Genomic DNA, 15,449 nt, shown 5'->3' with positions numbered 1-15,449 from the left:
GTCTGCCTTTGATATAGGTACTATGTTTGATATCCATTCTGCATAGTTTATAGCTCTGATAAATCCAACTTTTAGCAATTTTTCTAGTTTAGCCTTGACTAGCAGTGCCACATGAGGATGCATCTTACGAAGTTTTTTCTTGACTGGTTTAACTCCTAGTGTAATAGAGAGATGATGCATGATGAGATTGAGATCTAGTCCTGGCATATCTGAGTATGTCCATGCAAAATTGATCTTCTTTTCTAAAAAAAGGTTGCTGAAATCTTTTAACTCATCTGCTAATAGTGATTGAGCTAGATGAATGATATGTGGTGTTTCTTGACTTCCAATATTGACTGGTTGAGTTGGTTCAATCAATATCGAAGACCTTTCTTGGAAGTGACTTGGTAGCATATCACGTATATCACCTTCAGGTGCCTCAGAGAGGTTTTCACCTTTAGGTACATCTTTTATTTTTACTATTTTTGATTCTGACACCACCACAATGTGGTTTCTACCATCTGATCTCTTATTTTGCTTTTTTTTATTTTTATGACTGCGATACTTGATGTTTGTTTCAGTCATTTTCTCGCTTTGCTCACTAGTGGAAGAGTTCATTGGTTCCACTGCATTAAGATAGAAGGCTAGTGTGCAGTCATTGGTGAAGGTGGGTATATTCAAGGGTTGGTTATAAAGAGTACAATCAATCAGTTCATGATGCATTAAGGATAAGGTTTGAATAGGATCAAGGGAGTTCACGGTACTATCATCATGGCTTTGGACCGACTAGTCGATTTCCAGAAGACTACCTTGCGTATGTGTCTCGAGACTAGGAAGAGTTACAACACAATTATCAAAATTTATGTTAATATTTATTGGACCTAACCCAACTGACCTACTTCTAGTGTCGTCACCTACTTCAGACCGGATTACATACCATGGTGTGATAGTAATAGGGTCAGCATACAACAACTCAACATTCATGACAGAGTAGTCATAATGCGTTGTTGAATAGTTGAATGGTGTGCTTTCTATGTTTTCTTTACTATTCTTATTTACTGCATTAATTCTTGTTTACCGATACACTGTTTTGGAATGCAAAATACTTAATAAGGTAAAAGAATCTGTTAACTGATTAGATACTGATTCACCCCTCCCTCTCAGTATCTTTGGGACTATCATCAATCCTAACAATTGGTATCAGAGCCTGGTCCTCTATTTTCAAAAGTCTAACAGCTTGAGGAAGATTCTGACACTGGTACAGATGGAGAATTTAAGAAAGAAATTAGAAGGAGCTCTTGTGGACTATGATGCAGAGAAATTGAAGAATATCAAACTTGAAGATGATCTAAGGATTGCTCAGCAATTCATTCAAGGACTTCAGGAGAATCTCACTATTGCTAGAAATAAGAGAAAAGAACTTCATGAGAAGATACAGAGTAATGATGATGAAAAGGAAACTCTTAATGATCTTGTAAGCAAGATGAGGCAAGAAAACATGACCTTGAGGAATGAAATGCAAGACATGACTATGAGATTTTGTAAAGACATTGAAGACAAAAAGAAGAATGAAGATGACTTGACTAGGAGACTCAATGATAATGGAAATGAAAATCTAAGACTCAGTCATGAAAATGATATGTTAAAAACAGATCTGATTCACATGGAACATGATAAAACTGAACTTATGAGACAAAAGGAATTTCTGGAAAATGAGTTGGCTACTGCAAATCAACATAAAGAGAAATTCAAGAAAAGTTCAAAAGAACTTGATGGTATGCTGAAAAGTTAGAAACCTAATGGAGACACTAATGGACTTGGATTTGAAGTTGGTGAAAGTTCTGGTACTGCAAACAATCATGATCATAGTAAACCGGTAAGACAACCTAATGCCTACAAATTTAATGGGAAATGCTTTAACTATAACAAGTATGGTCATAGAGAAAATCACTGTAGATCTAGAAAAAATTAGAACATTAATGCACCCATCGGTTAATGTTCCAAATGCAACAAAATTGGTCACAATTCAAAAAACTGTAGAATGAATGTAAGATGTTATGTTTGTGGAAGATTTGGGCACTTATCTAATCAATGCAGAACACAAACCAGTATAGGAGATGGAAAGACTATTCATAAAAACAATGTGACTTGTTATGCTTGTAACAAGATTGGACATATTGCAAAATTTGTAGAACCAAGACTTCACCGGCAAATAATAAAGGACCTAGTTTGAAAGGCAAAGAGAAGGTTGATGAGGTAAAGCAAGAATTTTTAAGACAATGGATTAGAAAGATAGATCAGAAAGTTGATGAGACTATTCCTTCACCGGTAGAACAGAGTATTACTCCACCGGAATGAGATTCTTCATCCAACTGAGAAGTAACCCTTGGGGGTATTGCAGCAAATTGAAAATCATGCAAGTTTACCCTCAATTGATGGTGAGAAGATGGACTTCTTCTCTACCAGCAAATGTGTTAAGTTTCACTTAACCGATGAGCATTTATTGCAGTTGTTGGAGGAAAAGACATTATAAATCTTTGATTTTCCCTCTTTTTCATTCACCGAGCATTCGAACTTCCTAAGAGTGCGAAAATCCGAGTGAAGGCGTCCATAGAGAGAAGTGAAGCAAATTCTTTCAAGCATTCAAACCTATCAGGTAGATTAAGGTATTTATCAATGGCTTCCTCCTCTGCTCCAAAATTTATTGCAAACCCTACTGTTATATAGGTAGTTAAATTCCCTAGGCCCATTTTCAAGATTATCCCTGAGATAGAGAAATAGGATGATACCCTAGGAGCTTTTTAAAAAATCCCAAAAGGTGTTGCATATGCAGAAGATCCTAGAGTCTATACTCATTGCCATATTGAGGAATTAGGTTTAGAAGAAATATTGAAAATGTATAAAAATATTTTATTATGATGAAAGTGGAAATGTAAAACCTGAACATACGGTTATTGAAACTTTAGGTTTTGTGGAAATCCTTGACATCCCAAAATTTCCTAAGGAGGTAGTAAGGATTGTGCTGAGCAGAGTTCATGGTGAATTCTTTTGGCTAGACTTTGTTTGTAAAATCACTAAGGAAGCAGTTAGGGCAGTGACTGGCTTACCCTCCATCGGTAGTAGGCCAGATAAAACTAAAAAGGTTCCTAATAACACAGTGATAACATTAATAGGAGCAACCTATGATAGCAGATCCCTGAGAGTGAATGATATAAAAGATGTGAATGTTAGATTCATAATTATGATTTTAGGTTATAAGGCCACCCATGCAAACCAACTCAACTCTATTTCCAGTCTTTGTATTAAAAGTGCATATGATATGGTCAACAGTGATGCAAAGATAGATATATGTGAGTGGTTAAAAGATGAGTTGATTGATAATCTAAAGAAGATAAAAGGAGACAAGAAAGGTACTTTTTGTTTTGGCAATCTCTTGGTTTGTCTGATGTTGTATCTTACAAAAGAGGTTCCTGATATTGGTAAGAAAGACTTTGGTTATGATATACCCGTAGGCAAACAACTGTTAGATATCTTCACTGGTATGGGCACAAATAAGGATAACAATATCACTGAGTACTTCAAAACATTCAAAGCAAAAATGAAAACAAGAGAGAGATTACCACAAAGCATTGTAGATAAATATGAAAAGGAAATTTGTTTTGTAATCAAGAAGGATGAAATCTAGATGGAGGCAGTTCTTCCTAGAACTGTATGGGTAACAGAAATGGGATATGAGGCAGATGTAAACATAATTGAAACTTATGCTAAAGCCCTACTAGAAGCCCCTAGAGAACCGGAAGAAAAAGTTTTTGGTAGTGCAGAAACAATAGAAAGTGGTGTACAGACTTTGAAACAAAGAAAGAGAAGAGAAAAATACATAATGAGTGCATCTAAGAAATTTAAGGAAATAAAAGAAAATATCATGAGCATAACTAGTATAAAGGAAAGTGACTTGGACAGACAGTGAAATTCCTGTTGAGTTTAGAAGAGTTGATAGGAAGAGAAAACCCTCACCGGTACACTCTCCTCCTCCCAAGAAAACAAGGACAACTAGGCAAAAGCAACAGGCAGTGAGACCACCGACAAAGAAGCTGACACCTAAAAAGAGAAAGCAAAAACAGGTCATACCACCACTAGACAACTTGTTGAATGAAATAACAGATGATGGTAATTTATCCAATGTAAGAAAATTGTATGATACATTCACAAATGAGGAAAAAGAAAGTATAGAGAATAGCATCATTCTACATCTTGACATTTATGAGAAAGTCTTAATAGAAGTTGTAGATGATTTGCCTAGTGATTTATATAGGCAGTTAGATGCTAAGAGGTTAGCAATTATGGAGCTAGATAAGAAAATTAAAATTGAGAAAATTCTGGTTGTACATCAGGTAAAATCTATTTAAGAAATTGATGAATTGATCAGTGAAGCAAACAGAACAATCTTTTCAAGCGGACACCGGCATGTGAGCCTAATGGCCGGCAGAGTTAATGAAATTTTGGAAGAGATGGCTGACAAATGGGACATTTTCTTTGTTGAGAAAGAAAAACAAGAAGAATTGAACAAACCTAAAACTTTCAAAGTGTATCAAAAGGATAAGGACAAGGGAAAAGGCAAGGTAGGTGGACTACCCAATATAAAAGTGACTGATAACCTACCACCACCTTCAATTACTCCACCGGTACAGACTGATAGTACACCAACTACTGAGAATGTGGAAACACCACATAAGGATACAAACCCTGAGTCTGAAATTTTGTACACTATGAACATAGACACTCAGGAGGTTAATATTGTAGTTGATAAGGAAAGAACTGAGGAAAATAAAATTCATGTTGCTACTGAGCAACCAGCTGAAAACATTGAGATTGGGGTTGAGACTCAAATAGAGAGGTCAGAACAAACTGAACATTCAGTTGATCCCTTAGTTAGTGGCATGGTTATTGATAACACTGATGCAAGCATTGAGAAACCAACAGAGACAACAACTAAGATACCGGTAGTGGACAATGCAGAAAAACAGATAGAGATACGGACAAATAACACTGTAAAACAAGAAGAGACACAAGCAGAGAAACAGGTTGATTCACAGGTACACACTAACATAGTGCCACCGACAACCACTGAAAAGTCAAAACCTTTGCTAGTGGAAATGCAAACACAAACTAACCCACCAGAGGTCGATTCAAGCAAATTGGTTACTCCCATCGGCAACACAAAGATTGTGAAGGTAGTTGGGCAAACATCCAGTACTTCAATGACAGAATTTAGACCCACCAATGTGACTGAAGTACTCTTGGATTCAATAAAGAAAATTACATATTGTAATGAATTGGCCTATAAGGCAATAGATGATACAATTCCTATTCTTAAGTTGATTGCACCAAAATGCAATTTAGATCAGGTAAAGGATTCTTTAGGTCAGTTAGACATATTGTCTAAATACATTACTGGTAATATACTGACTATAGATCAAATAAATGAAGAAACATTTAAGGAGAAAATGGAGAAGGAAAAAGAGAAATTCTTTTAAGAAACAATAAAGAAGTGCACGGAACACATTGACACTCTTTCACCGACACTAAATAAAACAATTATGGAGTTTAAGGAACTGTACAAAGATAATTGCAAGACAAATCTTTTGACAGTGGATATTGACAAGGAAATCAGCAAAATTCAAAAGGAGATTAATGACATAGCTGATAATATCATTGGTTCATTTGAAACTATATCAGTTATTGAGCAAGAAATTGTTGGATTTGAGGAAAAATTGGAGAAGTTAGAGAAAGAGAAGGAAAGATTAAAGGGAAAAGCCAAAGAGCTAAAATGTGGACTTAGTCTAAAGTTAGATAACCTCATCTCTCTAAGGAAAGAGTTCTTTGAGGCACTAATTCAAGGACAGAAGACACCGGAAGAGAAAATGCATCATCTCACTAGTACTATTCAGAGAATAGAGGCAGCTTTGAAGGATAGTAACAGGTTTACTCAAAGCTTGAATTTGGTCTTAGCAAACTTATTCCAGATTGTAACCAACTGGTTACAAGGCTCAAATTGAAGACTGCACTCATTTGGAAATTTTGACAACCTTTGTCATTGATGTCAAAGGGGGAGTAGTAGGACAAAAAAAAGATTACCAAAGGAGATCATCTGCTCAGGGGGAGCACACATTTTTGGTAAAATTTTGGACTTCATTTTTGGATACGATTTTTGGATGTTTCTCATGAGTGTTGCCATCAATGCCAAAGGGGGAGATTGTTGGCATTACACACTCCAATGAGAATTGAAGGTGATTGAAGGTGTTGTCATTTATGGCAACTTACCGGCAACCTTATGGATATCAATAGGCACTGGTAGGCACTTCACCGGCAGTGACAACAATGTTCACCAGCATCCCAGCCAACAAGAATAAAGTTTTGTTTATTGTATTTAATTGTAATATCTTTTGTAAGCCGACATGGCATATTGTAATAGACTCATATATGTATGAGGTCTTGTAAATCATTTTGTAAGAGAGGAGAATAGTGATGGATGGACATATGATGGTAGAAGTGATGAGTGAATATTAAGGCAGATTTTGTATAAGGGTTTATGATTATTGTATGAGCTTAAACCGGTATTGAACCTAGCATAGCAAATGTTGTTTTGTAGTAGTACATTATATTGGACTTTCATAATCCATTTTGTAAGTCAGTGAGACTTCCTTTTGTAATTGAGCAGTGAGCTCTAGGCAGTTGGCCTTCCTGCATGTGCAGGCCCCTCTTGTAAGTAATATCCATTCATTGGCCAGTGAGTGAATATTGTGGGTCACAAATCCCACTGAGGTTTTTCCCACCTGGGTTTCCTCGTTAAACATCTTGTGTTATGGTGTGCTCTCTATGTTGTCTTTACTCTTCTTATTTACTACATTAATTCTTGTTTATTGATACACTATTTTGGAATGCAAAATACTTAATAAGGTTAAAGAATTTGTTAACCGGTTAGATACCGATTCACCCCCCCCCCCCCCCCCTCTCAGTATCTTTGGGACTATCATCAATCCTAACACATTAATTTGTGTAGGGAACATCAAAACTTTGTGTGCAACAAGAGACTTATTGGTGATGAATTTGTTATAACTTTCATCTTTTATGCTTAATTTATTCAAATCTTTACAATTATGCATAGAATTAATTTTATTTGATAGATTGGATCCTCCTTTTTGTGCTCTATATTTTCTTGTTCACGCTATGAATTGATTAAGACAACTTATTATTATTATTTTTGTTTTTTCGATTTAGATAGTGCATGCAAATATAATAATTTAAAAGGATTAAAAAATAGATAAACATTTTTTTTTATGTTGCTTAAAAGAGGTTTGTTTACCTTTTTCCTTGATTTGCATTTGCTTATTTGAATATGATTTTGTTATTGATTGATACTATTGATAGTGTTTGTTTCTAGATGGGAATGTTTGACTAAAATGAAACTAAAATTTTCAATTTAATATACACTAACTAAATATAAAAAAAAATATCTAACTAAATGCTAAATTTGAGATGTTGTAATAAAAAATGTAGATTTGGGAAAGATGGTTGATTAATTAACTATTCTATGTACTATTCTACTCTATTCTTTTAAAAGCAAATTATTCTAACAAATTGTAAGAAAAAAATGGAACCTCACATGTAGGAGATTGACAACTTCATATGATAATAAATATCCTTATGTTGTGTGCTCTAAATATTTCAACTTATATAATATTCTTTTATCTCCAACTTGGGCTACTCCACTTGATGGGAGAAGGAAATATGATATGGAACTAGATTCAAAGGAAAATGAATATGAATGTTGTAGTTATTGTTGTAGGACCTTGGAAGCTCCAAAATGATTATTGGAGAGCATGAATATTGTAAGAATGGATTGGAATTTTTCTTGGAAACCTCTAGAATTGTCCTTCTAAGATACTCAAATAGCTATGAAAAGAGAGCCAAAAAATTAGAATTATTTGCAAAAGATAGCCAAGAAGAAACAAAAGACCCTTTGTGAATCTATTTAAGAGATTATACATATATTTATATTAAAAATAAGGGGGAGATTTGAAGGATTGATAAAGATGTGTAAATCAAGACTAGGCTGGGCTCAAGGCCAAGACCAAAAGTGGGTGCAAATGGAAAAACTAGAAGTTTCATGAGTTAATAAGAAATACTAGAAGTTACCTTTTTACAAAGTTTATTAAGTGACCTAAAAGAATCTCAAGTGACAAGAAAATATTGGGAAATCTAGGTGAATCACCTAGGTGACCATAGGTGAAATGAGAAACCCTTGTCAAAAGGGGGGAAACATACATTTTTGGGAGAGTGAGAAGCAATGTGAAAAAAATTAGGTAGGATGAGAGAATAAAAAGGGAGGGTACTAGAGACTAATCAAATGCTTCCATCAAGCTCAGAAGTTGAGAGAGAGTTTTATCTACACCACATGTATCATGTGCATCATCATTGCACTACCATGTATTCCCATACAATTTTTGCACTTACATATTTTCCACCTTAGGTATAGTTTTCTACATGGAAGGTAGGTGTAATTTCCTACAATTAAAATCTAGGACCTTGGAATTTAGTTGTACAAACCTTCCTTGATATCCTATGTTTGGAGCTATGGAATTGCAAAAGTATTATCTATGATATGTATACAAATTAAAAAATATGACTAGATAATAAGAGATGACTATGATGTAATAAAAAATATTTATTACACCCGAAATCCAACATACATGTGCTTGATTTAACATCATAAGTCGGTAGTTCTCGACATTTATTACTTGAATCTTATATAATATTTACATTCGCTTAAGGGTTCCAAATTAGTGCAGACTTTAGGCAAGGTGCAGTTGCAGTTGTGGAATGCTTCCTATTGACGCAGGGGACATGTAGAGTAACAACGCATTTCTCACTTGTAGAAGAGAGCACATGGAGTATATGTCATGCAACTTCAGAGTCAACATCTTTGTGGAAAAATGGGAGTGTCCATTCATAGATCATATCTCAGATGACCAACTTGGGCAGGTTTTCTTCACTCATAGTTATCAGGTCCGAAAGAGCATCAAATGTTTAATTGGGGAAGAAATTGTGTTTCCCCAAGCAAGGAGGCTCATATTTCATTCACATTTGGTTTCAATCTTCCTCTCGAATTCTCTAGATATGTTACAATCTCTTTCATTGTTGGAGATCATTGCTAGTAAAGTTGTTAAAGAGGTTTTTCTGCCTAATAATAAACTCCTTCTTGCAGTCCAGAAGTACGACCTCTAGGAGGGTCAAGCACATGTTGGTGGCCTCTTCCCACGTCAATTTCTCCTCAACCAGCTTGAGTTCCTTTCAATTTATGACAATATTAAAAAAACTCTAGAGTTGCAGAATTTTACATACATCCAGAGGGCTTTGGATAGACACCACAAAGTTGTTGGGCATGAGATGACAAGCATGATTAAGAAGAAGGTGAATGCACTTCTTATTTTACTTAGTGCTCCTCATGTAGATCTCGGGGTCCCTCCTCATCAACCTTCAACCTCTCAGGTCATTCAGTCTTCTCTGTCAGATCTCAATTCTCTTCCAGTGATGGCAACAACACAGGGAGATGTTGAATTTGCCTCCACTTCTCAAGATCCTATTGTTCGTGTAAGCACTTCGTCCTTCGAGCAGCTAGATGAGCATGAGATGAATCCAAAAGCAATGGTGGAATAAGCTCGTGTCTATTCCCTTTTTTGGATCTCTATGAGTAAATTGATGGTCATTTTTCTACAACTTTTCAAATCTTTGTATGGATTTCAATGGCCAATTTTGGCAATGTAGCAATTATCGGTCAATGAGTAGCAAGATTAGGTGATAGAAATGTTTTAGATTCCTATGTTGTAATTTGTATTTCTTTCTCAAGCTATAACCAGAGGTTTTCTTGCTAGTTTTTTCCTCATGGTATGCTCTTTGAACCAATTTTTGTAACCTTTTAAATATATTAATATATATCAGTGGTTTACCACTTTTGCCTAAAAAAAAAAAAAGAGATGATAGGAATGCTCACCTTTAACACAAGGATAAAGAATACTACCTTCACTATTCACTTCCATTTTTTCTTTATAACTTTGAAGAAAAACTAACATATTTTTTTTAAATGGTTGGCTCAAAATATTAGAAAGTAAAGAAAAGAGGAAGTTATTTGGTTTTAAAGTGAAATGTATACCAATATCAGCTAGTTTGACATAGATTACCTACAAAACAAAAAATAACATATGTGCCAACAATTGACTTAATTTAAACTTCATTTGCACAAGTTGTAGTGGAGGAAAAAAATTAAGCTCTGGATCGATCCAATGATGCATTAACATAAAATCATTGTTGATAAAGAGGTAGTGATAAGAGGATATTGATTATGACTACAACTCAACCTTATCAATTATATAAGAAACTACATGAAGGAAAAAATCATGGCTTCCAATACCCTTGAAGATGATCATTCAAGGAACTGAATGAACAAAAAAATCATACCTTATCAATTATATAAGAAATACAATTCAAAGAAAGCTACCACACCAAAAGAGCCAAATTCTTATTCTAGCTCCTATAGGAATTGCTACATTTAACATACATGCAACAACTGAATTAAATCAAAGAAATGAAACCATTGCATGGATAAACACTAACAATATTTCAAAAAGAAATGAAACGCATAAGATACATCCTTATTGATGAGATGAGCTTCATAGGGCCAAAGCTACTACTAAAGATAGATAGTAGACTATGTTAAGAATTTCCACACCAACAAAATATATTCTTTGGTGGAGTATCTATAATTCTAATAGGTGACCTAGAATAACTAACACCTATGATGGACAAACCTATCTATGCATTGCACTCAAAATTCAAAAATTTATGGGAACAAATTACTATAGTTGTTATGTTAGAAACAATGTTTCGTCAACAAGGTGACATTATTTCTTGAAACATTACAAAACATACATAATGCACAACCAACACAATAGGATTGGGTGATGTTCATATGTCAATGAAATCAACTATTTACTATAATTGAAAAAGAATAATTCAACAACTCAATGCACCTTTTTTGTGACAAATTATTTAGTCAAATTACATAATAAAGGAATGTTAAAACTACTGTATCTTCTAGTTGCAATAAGTATATAAATAAGAACAAAAACAAAATCAAATATTGAAGCAGACGACGATCAACTTCAAGATGAAGTCATATTATGTAAAGGACAATGAATTATGTGTACAACAAACTTATGGACTCAAGTAAGACTTATTAATGGATCTCTTGGGGAGGTTGCTGATAATGTTTACAATCTTGGCTCTAAACCGCTAGATGTTCCAATGTGCATTATAGTAAGGATTGATAACTACAATGAGTCAACTTAGGATCAAAATGACCCCAAAATTATACCATTATACCTGTATCACTGAGCAACCGTAAGCAAATTTACCATTATCTATTGCATGGGAAATAACTATATACATAAATCTCAAGGTACGATCCTATAAAAATAAACAATTGATATTGGTAAAATAGAAAGACAAGGATTGAAATTTATAGCTATATCCACAATCAAATCATTAAATACCATTCATATTCAACCAGCTTTCTTTGTTAAGAAATAATATAAAATGCAAAACAATCTATGCACAATTATTAGAAATAAAGAGGATGTTTGATTACAATTACTCTTACTATAAAAAAAAATGAGGTATTCAATTGTCAATCCAATTCTCTTCCACATTGGCTTTGAATTTCAAAATACAAATTTCACAACATATGTCTTCAAAAATAATATTTCTCAAATAACTCATTCAACCCTTTTTGGTGTGTAAGTTGACGCTACAAAAGGTCAACATCAATGATAAAGTTACAGTTGTTTCAAAAAATACTTAATGATACAAATGTTGAAGCGATTTCATTAAAATTGATAAATATCCATTTAAATTTATGCAAATCTTCTTGTATATGAAAACTCAATTACTTGGTTTAAATTATATAGAGTCACTATCATCATATTGAATTCCTCTACACTTACTGTTGGCAATTTGGAGGAATTGATTATGTGTTGCATTGATGTTTGTCATTGATGTTAACACTAGCTTCTTTGGTTGTCTATCAAATTTTGGTAGAGTGGTTGGACTTTGATGATGATTAGAAGATTTATCTCTGGTATACTTCAATTGGTGGAATTGGTTTGGTTTGGTCATTCATATTGTTCAGATGCATGCCACATTCCTTTGGTTCAGGATTTGGTGATCCGGAAGCTATCATATGTTCTAGTAAGCCTTTTGGTTACCGGTAAGGGTTCTACCGGTAGAGCTTCATTGAAGATCTTTTGATGGATTTGATAAGTGGTGTTGGTGCAGCTTCTAGAAGGTTTTCAGGATGCTGATGGTTATCATGTTCGCGTTCTAGTTGATTGGTGGTATTTAATTTGGTTTATGCATTCTGGTAAAAGGTTGTGTGCTTAAAGTTTCATAATCTATTAACAACTGATTTACCCCCTCTCCCCTCTCAGTTGTTCACCGATTATCCTAACAATTGCTATCATAGCAGGGAAATAGAAAGTCAGAAGAATCCTAGGTATGTAAGGTTGAATCATTCAGAAAATCAGATCATTGGAGACAAGAACAAAGGAGTGATGATAAGGAGAAGGTTAGTAGCTGAAGAGGTAGGTTTAATTTCTCAAATTGAACCGACATCAGTAGATGAAGCATGTAAGTATGAACGTTGGATGAAAGCTATGGAAGAGGAATTGGATCAGATAGAAAAGAACAACACATGGACTTTAGTTCCCCGACCTAAAAATAAGAATGTTATTGGAACTAAATAGGTTTTTAGGAATAAATTGAATGAAGATGGACAAGTTATGAGTAACAAGGCTAGATTGGTATGTAAAAGATATTCTCTGAAGGAAGGAATTAATTTTGATGAAACTTTTTCTCTGGTAGCTAGGATTGAAGTTGTGAGATTAGTTCTTATTTATGTTGCCCATAAGAAATACAAGGTTTATCAGATGGATGTTAAGTGTGCATTTATAAATGGAGATCTTGAAGAGGAAGTCTACATTGAGCAACCTGGTGGATTTTCACTTTCAGGTGACAATAACATGGTTTGCAGATTAAGAAAAGCTTTATATGGATTGAAGCAAGCACCTAGAGCTTGGTATGCTAGATTGGACAAATATCTTTTGAAGCTTGGTTTCACTAAAGGTAATGCTGATAGTATTTTATATTATAAGATCACTAATGATGACATATTGATTATTGAGGTCTTTGTGGATAATATCATTTTTGGAGGTGAGGAAAAGCTATGTATGGAATTCTTTGATAATATGAAGAATAAATTTGAGATGTCTATGATTGGAGAAATGAGATTCTTATTAGGTTTGCAGATTAATCAAACTGATAAAGGTATTTTCATCTATCAAACTAAGTATTCTAGAGAGTTGTTGAAGAAATTTGGTATGGAAAATTCTAAACCAGTTGGTACTCCTATTGTTACAAGTGAGAAATTGACAAAGAAAGATGTATCAACTCCAGTAAATCCTACAAGGTATAAATCTATGATTGGAGGTCTTTTATATTTGACTTAGACTAGACCAGATATAATGAATATTGTTTGTATTGTATCAAGATATCAGAGTGATCCTAGAGAGAATCATGAGAGTGCAGTGAAAAGGATTTTCAGATATTTACAGGGAACAAATGAATATGGTTTGTGGTATCCTAAAGATGATGACTTACACTATGTGCATATATAGATGCAGATTGGGCTAGAGATATAGATGAATGGAAAAGCACATCCGGTGGAGCTTTCTTTCTTGGAAAGAAACTTGTTTCATGGGTCAACAAGAAATAGTCATGTACTTCTTTATCTACTGTTGAAGTTGAGTATGTTGTTGCTACTACTAGTTGTACACAAGTTCTATCGATGAATCAAATGTTGGAGGATATAAGGGTAGATTGCAATGAACCAGTAGTTATTCACTATGATAACTCTGCTACTATTGACATATCAAAGAATACGGTAAGACAAAGCACATATCAATCAAGTATTGTTTTTTGAAGGAAAAGGTGGAAGAAAATGAAGTCAGATTGGTTTATGTTAACACTAAAGAGTAGATTGCAAATATATTCACTAAACCTTTGCCCAAGGAATCATTTGAGTACTTTAGAGATAGATTGGGGTCTCTGCCCCTCCGGTTGAGACTTGAGTGGTGTTGATTGGCATCAGTACGGTATGCATTATCAGAACTATTATTTATTTTGGATTGATGAGTTGGTGCTACTACTCAGGGGGAGTAGTCAGTTGTGTGGTTCAGAGGTTTTATGATTTTTCTTTGATGTTTATGTCAGATTTTTGGCATTGATGTCAAAGGGGGAGAGATATACATGCAAAAAATAGAGCTTAACAGAGATATCAATCACAGGGGGAGTTTGGTCTTTGGTTTAGTTATTTGGTTCAGAACTTAATTGTTATATCATTTGATTGGATGTCTTCCATTGGGGGAGACTTGTTTGACACTTCTTGACACTTTGATGTTTTTCACATCTAATGTTGCCATCAATGCCAAAGGGGGAGATTGTTGGAAATTTGGAGGAATTGATTATGTGTTGCATTGATGTCAACACTAGATTCTTTGGTTGTCTACCGGATTCTGTTAGAGTGGTTGGACTTTGATGATGATCAAGAGATTTGTCTTCGGTATATTCTGATTGGTGGAATTGGTTTGGTTTAGTCATACTGTTCAGATGCATGTCACATTTAGTTGGTTAGGGATTTGGTGATCTGGAAGCTATTATATGTTCTAGTAATCCTTTTGGTTACCAGTAAGGGTTCTACCGACAGAGCTTCATTGAAGATCTTTTGATGGATTCGATAAGTGATGTTGGTGCGGCTTCTAGAAGGTTTTTAGGATGCTGATGGTTATCGTGCTCCAGTTGATTGGTGGTATTTCATTTGGTTTATGCATTTCGGTAAAAGGTTATGTATGCTTAAAGTTTCATAATATGTTAACAACTGATTCACCCCCCCTCCCCCTCTCGCTCTTAGTTGTTAATTGGTTACCCTAACACTTACATATTGTATATGTGGTCAAGTGAATGTAAATGCAATTAAAGTCACACATGTGGGAAAACAACTTTTGCCTTGCCTATTTGTAATGAGTCACAATTCAAAGGTAATGTTTCTCTCTTTTTATTATCAACGAAGATTAAAATTTTCTATTTATAACAAAATATTTATCATAAAAAAAATGAATTATATTGCCTCCTCTACTCTAACTCTAATATTACTTCTTGTTGTAGAAGCGATTCTATAACAGTACAATGACATCACTAATCTCTAGACTCAACACTTACTCTTCTATGAAGACATGTACAATATTACAACTTATTATTAAACACTTATAATATGTTGTATAAAAAATTCAAAAAATATACTT

Source organism: Cryptomeria japonica, chromosome 9 (assembly GCF_030272615.1).
Source record: "Cryptomeria japonica chromosome 9, Sugi_1.0, whole genome shotgun sequence".
In the NCBI taxonomy this organism is placed as follows: domain Eukaryota; kingdom Viridiplantae; phylum Streptophyta; class Pinopsida; order Cupressales; family Cupressaceae; genus Cryptomeria; species Cryptomeria japonica.
The sequence above is the reverse complement of the archived record's forward strand: the minus strand, read 5'-3'. Positions refer to the sequence as shown.